We start from the raw sequence: 19377 nt of genomic DNA, 5'->3' as shown, positions 1-19377 counted from the left end.
AGATACAACAGTATAAACCACATTTCCAAGCTTTGACCACTTAACTGTTTCCCAAGGGATGTTTTTACTGGTATTTTGTTGAACTCTCAGTCATTATGCTTCCTGTTATGAACTGGTTAAAGAGAAGATTATAATACTGTTATGGTAAAGGAGAAAGTAAAGTAGTGAAGTGCATTGCAGCAGGAAGGAAAAGGAGAGAATCCAGGCGCAAAAGGATCTCTTTCCTTTCTTAATTACACCAACCATTTTTGAGTAATTCCCTTATTTCCTTGCTCCTGCACCAACCTCAGATCATTTCAGGAATTTGAAGAATAACGAATGTGTCATGTTGTCCATGCTTCAGTCTCTAAGCAAAACATTTGTGCCCTCTACTCAAGTGAATGACTCTGCATAGCCTACCTCAGCTGGAGAAGTTCCAGCTTGTGAGCAGGGAAGAATGCTCAGGTAACGAAACTTGTCCTCTCAGAGCATGGGGACACCATAAAGATGTTCTGGACATGAGCTTCTTGTTGAAGAATAATGGAGAGGTCACTCTGAATGCCTATTGCCAAGAAGGGCTGAGCCAGGGTCATTAATGATAATTAATCACTAATTAAACCAGGCATGATACACTAGAAATAGTACGTTAACTACTCCATTCTCTGGGAAGTCTCCTCTTTTAAGTCAAACTGGCTCACACAGCGGCTGTGCTTCCCGTGTGAAAGACATGTCACTTACATATGATCCTGAGCTGCTCAGTGAAGTTGTGGAAGCAACAATCTTTTTGCTGATTGAATTTTCACTTAATTTAATTTCATTGGAAATCACAGATGGTGTCACCCAGCAGCTAGAGGCTAAAAAGGGGCACTTTACAAACTAAATAAAAAACTTATTAAGTTATAATAAGCACCAAAAGCAAATGGAGGTGGAAACTTTACTGCAAACAACATGTTTACTTTACACTCAGTGATATTAAAACCTTAATTATGCTTTTGGTAAAACAAATAGCTCTGTAATATGATGCAAAACCCTGGTTTCTTATGAATGAGACAGGAAATGGATAAAAAGAGCACAGTAATGCTAAAATACATATGGGTGAGAATAGTTCAAATGTAAAAAGTTTACTTACCTAATTTTTTTTACAAATGAGAAAAAAATAAAAAGAATAAAATACCCTTGCCCAGTGCAGGCCACTAAAGTTTCTTTCTTAAATGAGCACAAATAGTGTGGTCAGTGTAATAGATTGCTTTCAAGGCAGACAACTGCAGTGTGTGAACTTGCACTTATATTTCTCACCAACCTTGTCCCAGTCTCTTGGGGAAGCGCGTGCAAGAGCTGTACCACGCTGCATGGTGTGGCAAGTGTTCCCCAAATCAAACCAGCCCACTCAGAGAGTACTAACTGGTCTGTCAGGTATGTGAATGGTACAGGTCATTTTGTCAGCGTGCAACCCAAGGAATGTGCAACTCTTCAGTGTTTCCAATATCAAGTTACCACTCCTTGAAATGACATAAAAATTACTCAGGGGCACTACATGCTAATAGCTGTTAATATCAGTTGGGATACAGCATGTCTGTGAGGGAAACTTTGAAGGGACAGAAAATGATGCTTACTTTTCCATCTGTGTAAAACGGGAAATGAACATCTGCTGTTATTGAAAATGAAGAATATCCTTCTGTGATTGAATGAAACACTGTTGTCTCTCCTCTGATTTTCTATATGATCATTTTTTGAGAGAGAAATAATAAATTTTAAGATAATCCCTGCTCACAGATGTGTTATTTATTTGCCCAGTTAACAGCCATTTCCTGTAATCAGTATAAACTGATCAATCTGCCATAATGAGAATGGAGCCAGCAGCTTCCTGGCCAGGGATGAGTCTGTGTCTCTTCTAATCTGCAGACATAACATATTGGAAGAGAAGACCACTGAATTCCCACATGTTAAGCAGTGAGAACATGGTAGCTCTACCCTCTGCAGGTAGATGGCTAAAGTAAGATGTATGAAGACAATAGTTCTCAGGTCACTTGTAACATTACTGACAAAGACTGTTTTCTAACATATGCTCAAATTATTTATTAATTAATTCTGACACTAAAAGAAGTATTTTTTAGTTTCTGCTGTAATATACCTGCTACGACTAATGGATGATGTTCAAAAGCAGATCCACAAACGTATTAAGAGCAATGGTTTTTGACCCTTTGTAGAAAAATGCTTTTATTAGTGCTGTAAAAGCCTCTGCTGAACACATGGATGGGGTTAAACTTCTGAGCAAATGAGATTTAGTGGAAAAAAAGCAGGGATCAAATAGTGCTTTGTTCCTATAAAAGAGTAAACCAGTACATAAAGCAACAAAAAATCCTACTCCTTGATTCCAGGTGGCCCCATGGGCTGCCCTCCTGGAGTGGTACGTTTTTTGGTGGGCAAGGAAAACATGTTCTTTTTATGACTATTATGTGATTCAAAGTAAACCAAGAAGTGGCTGAAATATGTGCCAAGAAGACAATACTGCCATCAAAATATTTTGAAATCTGTCATTTTGACATTTCTAATGTGGATTTTGGTTTACAGGATACAGCAAATAAAAGTCAATAAACATCCAGATTTTTTTTTTTGGACCACTGCATCAGCATCTCTGGTTTTGTTTATGAAATAAGCCTAGATTTCTGTCTTCTTTTTTGGGTCACTATCTGGGCTCTGAAGAATAGGGCATATTTAGAGGGTTCCTACAGTCAAAATATTATTTTCGTATTTAACATTCATTGCACATCTATAGTAAGTCTTTCTCCCCCCAACAACTTCACAAGGTTTTACATTACCATTGCTTAGCTGCTAAGATTTTACTCTTTACAAAGTGGTTTCTTGTCTGTTACCAAGAGACATCATTCTACAAAATGAAAAGAATCTTCATCCAAGCAGTGTTTCAGTGCCCACATTCAACCAAATAAGTTGTGAATGTTATTTGATTCCTCTTTAATGTTAAGAGTTTGATCCCATGAAATGTCTGCAGGCATTTATACTTAATGTTGTGACTAGTCAGTGGTCTTTGGTGGCTAAGTTACGTGATGTATATTGTATGCATTTGCCAAAGCAAATTTTTGGGAAAGCAGATGGTAGCGCTAAGTGCTTAAAACTCAATACCACCAGTTTCTTTTTCACTCAGACTTTAAAATAAACAAGAGAACTAAATGCCTGTAACACCAGTCCAACGCAGTGTTAATACAATTGCACAATAAACCACCAAATGTGAGAAGTGAAAACCTGTGAGGATCCCAGTTACTGCAGCCATACCAGTGTGTGCAATGCTCCTGTATCTTTGACTAAAGAGCAGTACAACATATGCTGCAGCTTAGTTCTACCTGTGCCCTATGAAAAAGGGAGAATACGCTATCTAACTGAATTACCTTTTGCATTGAAACCTTTACTTTTATTATTAGCTTTTTCTTTTTGTGATATCAGTACATCCCTAACACTGTAACAACACAGTTAACTGCGAGTTTTGCATGTGCCTAATGTAACAATTAAGCTTTTTAAGATCTCCTAATTGCAAGTTTCATCTGGTCTGATTAATGTATACAGATTTATTTACCCCTTAAAGCTACAGCAGCACAATCCAGTGCTGCAAGACAGACCACAATGTACATTAGAATTGTGCCAGAAATTATTTTACTGAAAAATAGAGAGCATACAGTGTCATAAATACTGCGTTGGATGCAGTGCTTACAACATGGAATTGATGTGTGTTGCCGAATCTTTGAATGACCAGGCTATTTATGGGTCTCTGTACACACGCAACTGATACTGCAGATCAGATCGAAACTTCCCTATGTCTACATTCCTATCTACAGTTGTACACCCCAAAATAAGAGCAAAATCCTGTAACTAAGTGCTAAAAAAAAAAAACAGATCCTGAATGCAGCGCTTTGGGACCAAAACAGAAGGGGCAATCTCTTATTATATGAACTGCCAGGATTCTCTGTCACCAGAGACTATTTCCTGGTTACTAAGAATCAAGAGTCCTCATTAGACACCTGAAAATTGAGAACTACCAAGAACTGGAGGATTGCGGACAGCCCCACCACTGAGGAGGCACTGAGAGTTGAGAGTGCTTTACCCTTCTATGACGAAGCGTACCAGGATGCTGCCTCTCACTGGATCATTCCCCTCCAAGGGATGTGAGCTGTGGCTTCACCTTGCTAAATAGTAGCTGCCCTCTGATGAACAAACACTATCTTACATGACTGCCCTGTTAGCTTGCCATCACATACATTTCTATGCATAGTGGCGCACTGAGTTTCTAGGTTGAAAAGTGCAATGAGAATGCAAAGAATTATCAATATTGAAATTGTGAGTCTAATAATTTATATCCTGCTTTCTCATCAGTATCCCACAAAACGTCCCCAGCAGCAAATGTTAGAAGTCATGACATTAAATGTTCTTTAGAGTGCACTACTTTTTTTAAACAAATAAGACTCCCCCTTCCAAAAAGTCACTGTCAAAACCTCCAGCATGCTTGAAAGGGGCTGGATCTGCCTGTTAGCTTTTGAGAATATGCAGTTCATTTCAGCTGTGCTAGCCTTGGTGAAACCTCGTGTGATAAATCATACAACTCAGATGTTTTTCACTTGTTTGCCAATGAATTTGAAAAAGGGCTTATAGCAGTTGGGAGTGTAAATACAATTAGATTTTAAAGTTATTCAAGAATCATTTTAAAGTCCCCCTGAGGTTTCCATGTTAACTCAAATGGATTTTGCTTTCTGCCAGGATTCAGCTGCTTCTAGGAAGGCTTTGGTGAGAAGGCGAGTAATATGACACTAGTCCTGTGTGAGAATTTGTGGACAGGTCTAAATTACAATACCACTGTAAACATTTAGTAATGTGCTTTTAAGATAATGAAAAGTGTATTCATCTTAGTTTTTTACATCTCAAACACAACCACATTTACAAGTTCACTTTAGCTCATTATAAATATCCTTTGCCTTTACACCAACAGCCCTGGTCTAATTCTTCACGCCTGCATCAAATGCCTGATCTGTGGCTCTTCCCCACACTTTGGATCCCCCGTTGTGTCAAGACTTTCTGGTGTTGCTATGGGAAGAGGTCAAGGACTAATTCTTTTGCTGATTCCATATAGCTGTTGTGTCCTCAAGACTAGGTTAGACTAAAGTTAGAAGCATGCAGGAAGGTAAAAAAAAGACTTCCCACCTCTAACCAGTACACCTTCTCATTGTCCTGGGCTGAGTGTGTCCAAAATGAAGTCAACATTGCAACATAACTGGCTTCACTTGTGTGTGGGAAAAGATGAACTGGGGATGGGAATGTTTGAAAAGACACACAAACTCCTGCAGAGGCCCAGTCCCTCCTCATCCACTCCCGGCTGGGTCTGCCCAAAAGCCTATTGCGAGAAATGGTGTCACCTCCCTATTTCTCCTGCCTCATACTTCATATTCATCAATATAAATGTGTCAGGAAATGTACAAAGAAACTATTTTCCGTAGATTAGCAGGGCACACATATTTCATAAGGATTTCTTTTTTTTTTGTTGGCTAATTATGTTTGGAGACATTTCCCCACAGAGAACTACTATTTCCTAGTAATGAATAAGTTCAGCACTTGTGAGCTCAAGCTGGCAAATTGCCACATTATCTCTGGACTGCTGCATGAAGAGTCCAATTATACAGCTAAATCAGGGAAAAGGAAAAACAGAAAATCAAGAAGGAAACATGGGCACCAAGTTTTGATTTTAACTGGGGCTTTTGGCTCTTCCTGGGTTTTAAGATCAAGTTCTCAAGCTACACAGGCTGGTCCCGTTAACTGTCCATTAACAACCATGCTATAGCAGTGCTCCCTCTCACTTTGGTGGTGGACATCGCTGCTGGCTACGCCATCCCTTCTCTGACATGCCCTGCAGAGCCCCAAGGGAGAAAAGCTGGAACCTGGCAGTGCAAAGTGCTGGTCACTCCACTAGCATCAAACACCTTCAGTTTCCCTTAGTTCTGCAGAGGACTCATTCTGCAGTGACCAGAAACATCAGCAAACCCCCTGAGGAATTAGTGATTAAAAAAACCATCACCTTTCCCAAGCAAGAGCAAAAGCTGGTTTTGATGGAGCTCTCCTCACATTTTTGGCCCCTACAAATTTGAAATTGCTCATCCCAAATTTTGATCTAAATAAAGATGGAAAGGAGCACCTGCTTTCTGCAATATTATTTTAAATCTGCAATTCAAATGGATTCTAGTTTGGCTCTCATTTCTGAAGAAAAGCACATATCATATAATACAACCCTTTACCACAAACCATGAAGAAAAATCTGTGCAATGGTAATTTGTTCACAAACTATTGATGCGGGAGTCATCTTTTGCTCTGTTTTGGGCAGCACCTGTCAGTAGAGAGTCCTGAGGCCTCCAGATAGTATGGATGAGAACTGGCCAGATTCCCACAGCAGCTTTTCAGTACAGAAAGAGAATAGGAAAAGGCTTCTCGGAAACTAACTGCTAGAGAATTGTTCTTGAGAAGATAGCAGATATCAACTGACAAATATTTACCACAGAAGTTCCAAGAGTTAAAAGCTCATTCCTCTTAAATAGGTGGACATGATATTTCTTCTGATTTTTTCTCATATGATATCTCTTCACTTCCATATAAGATATCATGGGAATTTTACCAGCCTTAACCTCTTGTCTCCTCACAGCTCTGCCCCAGGTAGGAGTTGACCTTTGCTAAGTGTTCGAGCTGCCTTTAATGAGGGAGGATATGTGTTGTATATAGATCTTCCTGAAAATCCATGAAAAAAGGCTGTTGCCCAGTAACAAAAGGTCCAGTTTGGCTTCTTTTTCTCCTGATGAGCAACATCAGCCCTTTTGGATGGTTCTGCTGCTTCCTTTCTCTGAGTAAATAAACATGGCATTATGTGGATAAAGGTATAAGGCAGGGTAGGAGGCTCTGTGGATGGTTCCTTCAAGGGAGACAGACCTCAGAGCTCTCCAGCAGAGCTGGATTACGGAGTAGCTGGTTTTTCTGAGACTTTCCTGCAGTCATCTCTGCTGTACAGTGACATATGAGGTAGACACTTGACCTATACCTGCTATTTAATTAAATGCACTTCTCCACCTTTTTATTTGCATCTGTGTCATGATCCATGTAAGGAGAGACAAAATACGATGTTGTTAATAGGCAAAACTTACGAAGCTTAAATGGAAGATTTGGCTGGTTGTCTTTAATTAAATGGGCATTAATACCATGCAATGTCCTAACTCTGAATGTGGAGGCATTAAAATAATTAACTGGTCTAATATAGGTTTAGGAGGCTTGAAAAATAGGTTGAAAATAGGTGCCACTGTGACAGTATATCCTTGCGAAGGTGACCTTAACACTAGACATTGAAGAAGCATGTAAGTATCCTGACACATACAGTGGATATATGAGTACGTACTGTCTTTTCAGTCTTAGAGCTGCGCATGGCATCACACCTCTGCTTGGTTTCTCAGACTTGAGCAAGGCAATAGGAAACAGGCTAGACACAATTAATGTCACACAGTCAGAATATATTCTGAAATGTCTTCTGGTCCCTACAAGAATAGTACTATAAAATCACACAACACCAGGTTGGAAGGGACTTCAACAATCATCTGGTCCAGCCTTTCTTGACAAAAGTACGGTCTAGACAAGATGTCCCAGCATCCTGTTCAGCAGAATCTTAAAGGTGTCCAATACTGGGGGATTTATTCCAGGGGCCAGTTGTTCTCATTGTGAAAAATTTTCCAATCAGAATCTCCCCAGGAGTAAGTTGTGTCCATCATTCCTCCTCTTTTCCACGCAACTCCATAAAAAAAAAGTCTTCATCTTTGTAGCTATCCTTTAAATACTGGAACATGGTGACAAGGTCTTCCCTGAGCTTTCTTTTCTCAAGGCTGAACAAACCCAGCTCTCTCAGCCTTTTCTCATAGGGCAGGCTTCCCAGTCCTTTGATCATCTTTGTGACCCTTCTCTGGACTATCTCCAGACTTTCCACATCTTTTTTTTCTTTTTTTATTGAAAACCAAAGGCAGCCACAGGACCCAGAGCAGCATTTATAGTCTTGTAAACGTCCTAAAGAGAGGGGTGAATATCCAGCTGCCCCCTTGACTGAAGCTTTCTGTTCTCACAGAGAGAAGAGTGAGGCAGAGTGTCTAAGCTTATGAATAGCAAGAAAGAAGAAAGGAATGGACCTTTTTTGTTCTTAAGATGTGTTGAGGCCTGCAGAGCACTGAAACGCTTTACCACTAATGGCAGCAGAAAGCATGTGTGTTTTCTAGCAGGGGAGAGATCTCATGGAGGTGAAATAGAGATTTCCAGTTCAGCAGTGCCATGTGGCAACAGTGGGAAGCAAGTACAGCATCTCATTCATTAGTGTTTAACTTTGCCTCAGAAGTGCACTATAGGACTAAAGCTATTAAGAACACAAGAAAAGGTCTCAGCCTGGCATGGATTCTGGGAGGGTTCCGTTGGGAGTGTTTGAACTTACAGGTCAGAGTGAACCAAGCCCTCTAAAATTATATATATAATATATATGTGTATGGTTTTAAATTGTTCTTACAGAGATGATTCAGGATCAGAAAATATACTGAAAAATGATTACAGCTCTCCATTTCCTAAGTAACTTTATTCAGGCCATCATGTAAATGGGACAAATGCCTAGCTCTCCCTGCAGGATGATGCATGCCTTTCCCTGCGCAGGGAGGCTTACCACGATCAGATGCCTTGGGGGGTGCATGAAGCCCCATGAATGTCCCTAGCACACAGGCTCAGTAAAGGCTGTGGCAGTGGGACAGTGAGCACTGAGACAGAAGAAAGTGGCAGCTGTTTAATCATATACTTGATTAATCTAACGAGCAAATACGGTAAAAATTATTAAGATCACTAGAATACTGTTCATTTATCAGAGCAGCAGCATAAGGCTCTGATTACAGATTTAGGACCCTCTTTAGGTTATGTTTAGCCATAAACGTAGGAAGACATATTGTCAAAATGATATTTTGTTGTGACCATGTAAATAAGACAAAAATGCTGACAAGCGACTGTCTTTACATGCTGACAATTATGGGATGTGGCTGAGGGCTCCAAGAAGTTCATATCCCTGCCACTTAGGAAACAACCATTGTTTTTAATGTGTGTTGGCTCCTGACACCAAAACCCAATTCCATACAGAAAACAAAGAATCCAGCTGTAAATATCGACTTGCCAGGGAAGCACCAAGCTCAGGAGAAATGACTTATGCTTGGTTTGGGGAAGTTGTCATTTACTGATACTCCTATTGGAACAAAGGTTTTGCTGAGATTAACACGTATGCTGTGTGTGAAAAGCAGAGCCACTATAAAACTGTGGTATGGAAAATGGTAATTAAAGGCAAATGAACCCATTATTTTGCCAATTTGTTCAAGAAACCTTAGGATCTACCAACATTAACAAGTACTGCAGTGTAACAGAAATGGATCTGAAGAATGAAACAAAAAAGAAAAGCTCTGGACACCAGTCTCGAGAAATATGTATGATTCCACCAAATTAGCAACTTCTACTAGAGACAGGTAAACTGCTATTGCCAGACTTCAGTATTAGCACCCACTGGGCATATGCATTTTAGACCTTCTGGACAAAACTTTATCAGTCTAAGTAGGGTAACAAGAAGAACAAACATGGCCATTTGATTTTACCTCCCTCCCTGAAGATGACTGTCAGTGTCCTGCACCAGTTCAGGTTGGAAAGTCATGAGTGAACAGTCAGATCTAGTAATGTTTTTTAAACAGGAGCTTAAATTCTGAGTAAATTAAACCGTGCCCATGCAAACCACATTGCTGCTAAACAGCCAATCCTAAATTATAGTACGTAACAACAGTCATTAATGCATGGAAGCTCTGATCACTGTGTTAACAGTGGGATGGAAAAAATCCAAACCACTATAGCTAAAGTAGAAAGGGGAGGGAAATACACCTCCAAACCATGTTGTGATCTCAACTGGCCAGAGTACAGTGGCAATCTGTGGTATTTTTGTCTTTATTTATCAGACTGCATAATCTAATTATCTCTCATTAGTCCAAAGCTGATTATTTCATTTATCTTTGTATATGTGACAACAAAAGGCTCTCTTTAATTAAGCAGATCAGCAATTAGCTGTTGTTTTATAGGCAGTTTTAAACATCCCTGTACAAATAGCATGCAGCATGATTGTAATCAGATGCTCAGGGAAGAATTGTAGATGAGGACATTTTGATTTACAGCCCCATTTAGTTTAAAGCTGCACTGGCAAGTCTGACTGCAAAAGCAAATGCTTATGAGATATGGCCAAGTTGCCAAGTACCTTCGATGGAATGAAGCTTGATGGAAGATCTGAGACAAGATCTGCCAGTGAAATTTAGTTAGATCTGCAGAACAGATCTGACTAAATGAGGGCTGACCCTGAAGAATATGGGGAAACTCTGCTTACATCAAACAGGAATGCTCTACTGTTTCTAGTGAAGGAGATTCACATTCAAACTCCTAACCCAAAATCTAACCCAAACTCCATGGTGAAAGAGCAACACGCAGGTTTAAATGTACAGAGCTCTGTTCAGCTTGAGCAATCAGGAGTGTCTTCTGTTAATTAAACCAAGAGAATTACTTGCTGTTTGTGGTGGTGCTGTTGACAGCAGTAGATACTGCAAGAAACATAAGAACAACTTAATTTGGCTTGTGAGTTATCCAAAAACCGGAGCAGCAAAAGCACTAGAGCCTGGGTATCCTTCCAAGAATCTTTGGATGAATTCCCATTCCCAGAGATTCCTTCATCTCCTCTTAAAATGACCTCTCCCACTTTGGGAGTAGTTCCTGGAGGAGGAGTTGTCACTACTCCCTCCTTTCCAGTCCTGTACTGCAGATGTCATAACTGAGCCAAAATGTCAAAGCAATTCTTTGTTTAACCTTCCCAGTGTCTGCATTGGTTTCATCAACAAAAAAATTCTTGCATCCAGCCACATGTATGTGGCAGTTTGGCTTGGGGCTTGAGAGAAAAAATATGCAGAAAAGAAAGAAAAGCAGTAAAAAAAGTATAATTCCTTACAGTAATTTATGAACCTCCAGTAAGTTTTAATTTAAGATGTAAGTGCTGAGATAAGCATGAAGAAATGAAGTTGGATGTCTCTGGTAGCATAGAGAGAAAGAGCAATGAACTAGAATGCAAATCTTGCACAAACTCATATTTGTAAGCACTGGTATTGTCCATTACTTGGAAGTGGCTCAATTTAAATAATCAATTTGCAAGAGAAAACTGCTGGTGCATTTAATATACTGAACTTCCCCCACTGGACTGTGCTGTGGACCTGCTCTGCTTAAAACATGGAGAAATGGGATTAAAGAACCAGAACAAAACATGTGATCCTTTTACTACTTTGTTTTGCACATGCGATTCCTTATTTTTCAAATATTACCTGGAAAATTATGTTTGCTTGTGTTGATACAATTTTCAAAACACATTTGTTTTATTTTGTGAAAGACAATTCTTTCAAATACTTTTTGCTTTACTGCTGAATAACATTAGGAGTTTTTTGACAGGAACAACCGGTGATACTCCAGCTAAACATATGAAGAACTTTCAAACCTACAAGGAGATACTGGAAGAAATGGGGAGGTCCTTCAATGCCCTTTAGCTCTCTTTCTGCAGAGATTTCTCTGCACAGGGCTCGTAATAAGCTTGGAGCAATGCACTGTTATGAGGCTGTTTACCTGCTGGTAATTGCCAATTAAGCCTAGTATAAAAGGCTAATGGCAATTCTCTTCTGCTTGGAGAGTAAGAGGTAAAAATGTTGCTTGAACAACCTGAAGACATCTGTGAAAGTCCCTGAAGAGAGTCGCGAAAAGGACATAACCTCTGAAGTATCTGCCGTGAATTTTAAGGGAAGAGTCCCTAAAATGACATATATGAAAACCTTGAAAAACCTAGAGCATCTTCTCGTGCTGAGGGAATTAATGTTGATTTGAATGAACTGGATTGTAGCAGTCTTCATCTAATATGCAGAAACAGGTAAGCTGGACAATCAGTTCCCAGAGTCCTAATGCAATCCCAGCATTGGCTGTGAACATCACTGAGAGACTTAGATGACATTTCTGCACAAGGATTTTATTTAGAAGAAACAAAAACCAGCCAGTAGCACTGATCTCAACACTAATAACGGGGACAGAAAAGGCTAACAAAGACTGGCAAACCCAGTGCTAGAAGTAATTACCAAGTGGCTATTAAATAAGTGTGGATAAGACCTTTAGAGGATAATTTTTTTCCTTCATATTCTGACCAAAACACATCAGAGGAGACAGTAGTTGAGCAAAATCTATTATTTGTCTTATCAAATACAGTCTTAAAATGAGAAAAAGTGTTCTTCCTCTGGGCATATTCTGAGAATATCTAGTAGGTACATTGAGAAGCAGGAAAATAAGATTAGAAAGCGAATATCATAGATGGCTGATGCGATATTCTCCATGAGGTGCTAGTGGAGCATAAGGCAGGCTGGACAGTCTGCAGCTGCAGACTTCCAGGAATGGTGATACCATGCAGGACCACTGCTGTGTCACCTCAGAGGCACAGACCCCACAGTTACTGCTTCATTAAAACTCAGGTCAAAACAACAGTCCTGTCTCAGAGAGTTTGTGACCTAACTAACTGCCATTAGACACTTTTCTAGAGAGAGCAAATCAGACATGACCTGAACTCTAGACCCCTACATCAAAAGGTACAAGAGACCATTGGATGTTAGTGCTGTTACCCCCTTTAAGAGTCTTCTCCCTTTTTTCCACTATAAAATATTGGTCAATATTCACACAAAATGAAAAAAATCCCTGACTCAAATATGAAGTCAATATAAACTTGAATTCATCAACCACAATTACAGCTTTAAATTATAGTAGAAGGAGAAACAGTAGGTTGAGCCAAGGATTATAACAGCCAAACTCCATGATGTACAGCAAGAACAACAAAGATAGCATCTACTTCCATTGCAAAAAAAACAGTGAAAGAATTTTGAATGGTGTCAGACCTCAGTGGACACCTCAGAATGGAAATCAGGGGCATATCATTCCTTTGGCATACCCTTTCACTACACTGGCTTTGGTTTCCAAGTCAAGAAAGTGGAAACAAACCCAGGAGTCAATGTAGCAATTGAGGATTACTGAGCCTCTGCCTTGCCTGAAGTTGCTCCTCAGCTGATCCAGAGGCCAGCACCCGATCCATACTCGGCCACTCCACAGACCTATGACTCCCGCACGTTGCTAGTGAAAAACACTGGAAAGAGTTTTCAGCGCAGGGTACTGCCTTAGAATATTCATCTGAATGGAGACGGTCTAGCTATGGATTTCTTGAGGTAAATTATTTTATTTATTGAATGGCATCACCAGTTAACTAAGTTTTCTGAAGCCTGGGTACCCCTCACTTTTAAGTTCTGACCATTTGCTGGCTTTTATCCCTTTGATGCATTTCCTTCTCATAAATTGCAAATGAGGAATCTTTTTGAAGTATGTGAATTTCCCTTAATGTTATTCCAGTCCACTGGGAATGTGAACATGATCCAAAGTTTGTTGGGAGTGAGAGGTTTGCCACAGCTCACTACAGCCACATGTTTTGTCCTGCTTCATTTACATATTCTAATTGGTACAGGGTCTCAGCAATAAGTAAACAAAAGGCTCATATGCCTGAGATAATTTAATGTTCTTTTCTTTCTTTTCCCTGAAAATTCAAAGTTTTAAGTAAATTGGCTTATTTCTGATAAATGCATTTTGCAGCACATACTTTTTAGGCCCTGAAAAATCTCTTGCAACATACAAGAACAGTTTGAGGGCTAAGGCTTACATTTATACTTTCTCTCAATATCACACACAACTCCCCTGCTTCCTACTTTTCAGATGAAGAAACAGAGCAAGTAATTTTATGACTGTCTTTAGGTTGCAGTAAAATATTTATCTTCAGGTTGCAGAATGGGAAAAGAAAGCAGATTTCTTTCTGTGTTCATCTCCTTCCTTCAACCTTCAGGCCCCAATTTTATCATAAATATAAAATACCTTACAGAAACCACACATAGACAGGACTGGCATGTTTTGGCCTTTCCTCTGCCACATGAATCCATTCAGAGCCATCCACCTGGAGCCATGGCTTGGTGTGGGAGCGTGGCCAGGTCCAATCCTTCTGCTCTTTTGACAAACCAGGATCAAGCTAACAGAGACTTTTGGGGATTTAATGTTTGATACTAACCAATGGGCCTGGGCAGATGAGGCAGTTGCAGATTGTGGTAACTGGTCAGAAGCTCACTTTTTCCCTCATCAGTTTGCCTAAATTTATGTCACCAACTTTTAACAGTTCTGCTTTACTGGAAAATACCTATTTCACCCAACACTACATCCATATTGAACCCTGGATTTCATGTAAGTTTTGTTTGCAGTTTAAGGGTATTTGAAAAGAAGATCGTTTCCACATAGCTATTTTTAGGCAGCATATGGGACTTCAGGTAAGAATTACACTGTCTCCTTTTTTTTCCCTTGTGCTGTTCATGCCCTCCTTACTCCAAAATTACAAACATCCGTGCATGAAAAACTCAAACCTGTTACAAATCTACTTCTTCAGAGAAAAACCTGTCAGTTTAACATGTAGGAAGAGAAAAAAATCTCTGTTGTGAAGTGGAAAAAAACCCGTGGCTATCAGCTGGTTGTCCTTCAAAAGCATTAGCAGTTTTTGGAACAAGCCCCACAAGCACACAGGGAATGGCTTCTGCACTATTATTCAGGATTTTCTGAGGCTTTCCTAACTTCATTTTTCATTTGGGTTAATCACTATATGTAGTGACAAATTTTTCTCATGGCTATTTTGTGAAACTGTAGAAGGGAAGAAAACAGGAAAGTGCAACATATTGTAGAAATCTACTTCCACAGAAAGCAGAGGTGAATCTTTAAAGTTCTGTATTTCTTTTTTGAAAGCTAAAGATTTTCTTTTCTAGAAGTAAGATGAGCTCAGAGTTGCAACTGACACTCCCTGTCATGATTTCTAGTTCTCATACGTGTAAGCTGAGCAACATGTCTTGCTCTGTGATCGCTCCCGCTGCCAAGAAACACATACCGAACAGGCTGTCTCTCCAGTTAATACTATTCATATCATCAAACAGCAGACCAAGAGTAAAATGCCTGCATAATTATGATGCAGCCCATAAGACCTTAAATATTGTTTTATTTGTTGGTATAAAGACAGTATTATTAAGAGTTAACTGCCAAAAAGAGCTCTGATTTCCATACTTCAAATGTCCTACAGGTGTAGTAGAATATTTTCTTTTTCAACAGGGCAGAGGCTTCTGACAATATCTCAGTGAAGACAGAAAAACATCTGAAGAGAGACCTGGTATATAGCAGAGTAGAAAAATCCCCTGAAATAAAACCTATTAGCTAATTAGCAAACAGATAAAATACTTTATTCCTCTGCAAAACTAATATGTAAACAACATTTAGTTTCATTATTGATGCATACCCTGTTGAACTGGGGCTTTGAAGAGCACCATAGTTACTGAAAAACCATATCCTGCTCACAAAGGACCTGAGCTTCCGAGTCACACAGGCCTGGGTTTTCCACTGTACTTAAATATCTGGAGAAAGGAGTAACAACAAAAATTCCTGAAGGCACCTGAACAATTTCCCTGTACTTCACCTTAAGCAGATTCTCAAAAATGCTTTTCACTGAAAATGTTAAGGGAGAGCTAGCACCGATCTCTTTCCTGGATGTTATTTCCCTAACATACAGGCCTACTGAACAAATCAGCAATGCTCTTTTTGTGTTTTTTTCAATGCCCTGCAGTGATCACTGCATGGGAAAGCAAAGATTCAAATGTTTCCTATCACCATTACCTATGCCAAGCTTATTCGTCTGGCTTGAACAATACAAAAGCCCAGAAGCTGTTTTGTTGTTTTTTTTTTTGTCCAAGGGGAAACGACAGAAGTTAAGTGCTTTTGAAAGGGATGGGACTTGCCAGCATGTTAATATGATGACCCTCAAGTAGCTGAATACGTTGGCCAGATATCATACAGATTAATTCTGATCCTTCCAGCTCCGTTTTGTAAGCTCAGAGCTAGAAAAGACACCCTTTTCTGTGGTGAGAAGGTAATTAAAGCTCCCCTCCTTCAACCTTGCTGTCTCTTGAAAGCTAAGGAAACAAAGAGCAGGGAGTGGCTGCGTGATACCAACTCGCACTAAATCTGAGTTACAGTGAACGCCTACAAATTAACGTAAATAGTATCTTGCAGGTTTCACATATAATTACACAACACAGACAGGTGGGGTGCTCTAAGGAAAGAAAATATGAACTCATTTGCATTTAACATTAGTAGACACAGGAAAAGGTCCTTTCCTCCAGACACTAAAAATGTATGTAAAATCTAAACTTAAAAATCGGCTTAGGTCTTAGGAGGCAACATTATAGCATCTTAGGTACACATGTACCTTCTTTTTGTTTCATTAGTAAACTCTAGATTTATTGAATTGAAATAGTTTTAGATTAATTCCCTCTAGACTGCAAACCATGTGCTTTGTCTAACAGCAATCAGAGCCTGGGAGTTCTAAGCCTATAAACCTAAAATTCAGAGATTTCATTATGGGAAGTGCTATATAGCAGTACTGAAAAATTCAACCATCTTAATTGTATGAGCTATTACCTTAACTTACAAAGCATTTCGTATAGTCTGTCTGTTCTTGTATTTTATCTCCCCAAAGACTGCTGTAAGTATACAGGGCTGGATGCATTCACTTGAACGGTGCATTTTTCAGCCATGTATTTCTTCAGAAATGGTATATTTTGTATTATTGTGCGGTGCATCCTGCATAGCAACTCTGTAGTTTATTGATTCAATTGAATTGTGCAAGACTGAAATTCTAAACCGTGCCTTTTGCATTGATCCTTAAATCGTATCATTAAAATAAAACTCAATGATGTTTTGAATACACTGATCCTAATAATTTTGCTGCTTGTGAAGTTCCATTGCAGCACCAATGACTAATGGCTCCTGGAGAATAAAATAAAAATCTTCCTGAAACACAATAGTGTCCAAACCATTTGAAAGCTGCAGAAACCAATTACGGTAAAATTCTGTGTTCTCAATCAGGCTCTGTAAAAAACACTCCAGCGCTAAGAGACGCTGGGTTATTTATTGTGGGAAGTTACTGAATGCTTAACTATGCAGATGAAATTCTCCTCATTCTTTTCTACAAGGCAGCAAAATAAATAACAGCTCGCAGTTCCCAAGGTAGACTTGTTAATCAGACCAATATTGTTCTAATTCTCCTCATAGCTAACTGAATTGGAGCATGTAACTGGATAAAATGTGTCTGTAGATACCATGTACTTATTCCGATTACTATTTGGTTGATTGATGACTTTCTGATTTTTTGAAACAATGCCAGCACAGTGGCCTCTTGGTAGCTGAACACATGACTGCTGTTTGTTGTTCTTTGGGGGGACTGCAATGCGAGGTCTGGCTCAGTCATTTTTAAAATCAATACTTGCTCTCTGAGCACGGGATAATTTAGAGAACATAATTCAGAATTCTACCTTTCAGCATGTATCCTCCATCAAAGGGGGATTTTTGTCCAGAGTCAGCACAAAGGCTGCATGACCCAAGAATGCACAGATAAGGTTAAAAAAGAGAGGGAAAGCACATATTTTTTTCAAACCAAAGCATCACTAGCCACACGTGTAGATAAAGGTGTCTTTTATGTATGTGCACATATAGCACGTGCGCTCCTCCATTATTATCAGCTGGAACTGGATGCTTTGAATAAACTCCAAGTTTTGCTTCCTTTCGTGCCTTGTGGCCATTTGTGTATTATCTCACAGTTTCTGAAGCAAGGTCCTACTTCACTGTGAAGACTGAAATGTCTGAAAATGGAACCTGAAAAGCCTCTGATGGGCTGGTATTCAGCCTTCCTGATGCTGCAATTCTGAAAAAGCGGAAGAATTTCCTACACCTGCATTAATAATGTTCCACTCTCAGCGGCAGAGATTTGAATCAAATTCCTGCATTAAGTCAGTGCAGTTTTGCATGTGTAAATGGAGAATAGCAGAGATCCTAATCAGACCCACTGTTTTTTGGGTACTGACTGAACTCCAGTGTTATGCATTTTAATCTTTTTGGATTAATCTTCTCATTTAAACAGTCTTGCTCTACATTATGCCTCTATTTCATCTTCCATATCCCTTCCATTAAAATCTTTATTTCCCAAGCTTCTTTGGACCTCAGCGACCCTCTGAACCCTCTCCCTACACTTAAAAAATCAAGTTCTCTTTACACTTTCTCTTCCAACTTTCTTCACCCTGCTTCTAAGCTGCACACCCCCAGAGCTTCCTATTTCCCACATCAGATACATTCCTGCCTGATTTCCCTCTTACCTCCCACATCAGAAACTTTTTGTATGTTTTGACAGGGGTGCTGGGGTCAATAGCGCCTTCTTCATATTTAAAATGTTCTTTATCTGCTTTTAAATGTTGAATGTATTCTAACTTCTCAATATAGAAAAGCTCAGACACAATCCTTCTGCACAGATTCGCCCCAGCTTGGAGGACAGTGAGCCTCTCTGCAAGCTCCCATTTTCATTCAATTTGCTTCTTCTGTTTTCATTCTGTTTGCTTCTACCTCCTTCAAAAGGGGAAACTTCCAGGTGTATCTGAACAAAATTTGCAGCTTCTCTGTTTTGTCACAGCATACCAAGAAAGCAAAGAGGGATCAGGCACAAAAGGCAAAAACACATCTGACTTTTGGACACTTTCTCATGTCAGTAACATAAAAAGTGGCATTTAAAATTTCTGGAGGTCTGGGGAAAAAAGTGTTTAAAGTCTTATGCCTCACTTAAAGCCTATTAATTATTTTTAAACATCTCATCCCCATCCAGATTTCTTACAAGGAAAATATTTGTTTTGATTCTTTGCAACACTTGTTTGACTTCCACTTGAAAAGCCATAGATGGCAGCAAATTATCTTTAGCAAGCTGAGTTTTCAGATCATTCTCCTTTTTTTGTATGCTTCTTTTGATAGAAATAGAATTAAATACCACACAAAGCAATGGATAAGAGTGACAACAACAGAGAAATTATTTCAACTATCTAAAGAATAATGAAAAACTGTAATTTCTCTTGTTTACTATTCCCAGTCATTTAATGAGCCCTCAGCCAGTTATTCAGTGCGGACCAAACAAATGAAATCCACTCGGGACAGAAAAGTTTCAATCCCTGCATCCATTCTAAATTATTTATAAGCATTATCAGGGCTGTTTCATCCTATACACTTTACTGGATGCCCATAGCAGCAGCTGCAGCACTGGAGCTGTGCAAAGTGGTTTCCCTTTTAATTTTTTCCACAGCTTCCTGAAAAGGTCAC

At 39.4% G+C, this 19377-nt stretch overlaps 1 long non-coding RNA gene across 1 annotated transcript in view; it reads right to left on the bottom strand.

The window, feature by feature from the left end:
- Positions 1-2130: 2130 nt before the first annotated feature.
- The window catches only part of LOC134167087 (uncharacterized), a 41589-nt gene continuing 24342 nt past the window's right edge, over positions 2131-19377 (bottom strand). Inside the window, exons 2-3 of the long non-coding RNA XR_009966067.1 lie at positions 7412-7492; positions 2131-2676 (exon numbers count right to left, since the gene is read on the bottom strand). This is a non-coding gene — a long non-coding RNA (uncharacterized LOC134167087). The remainder of the gene's footprint in view (positions 2677-7411; positions 7493-19377) is intronic.

The sequence above is a fragment of the Pezoporus occidentalis genome, unplaced genomic scaffold, assembly GCF_034315485.1.
Source record: "Pezoporus occidentalis ecotype Australia unplaced genomic scaffold, CSIRO_AGI_Poc_V1 ctg11, whole genome shotgun sequence".
Lineage (NCBI taxonomy): Eukaryota > Metazoa > Chordata > Aves > Psittaciformes > Psittacidae > Pezoporus > Pezoporus occidentalis.
This window is presented reverse-complemented; position numbering and strand designations above follow the sequence as displayed.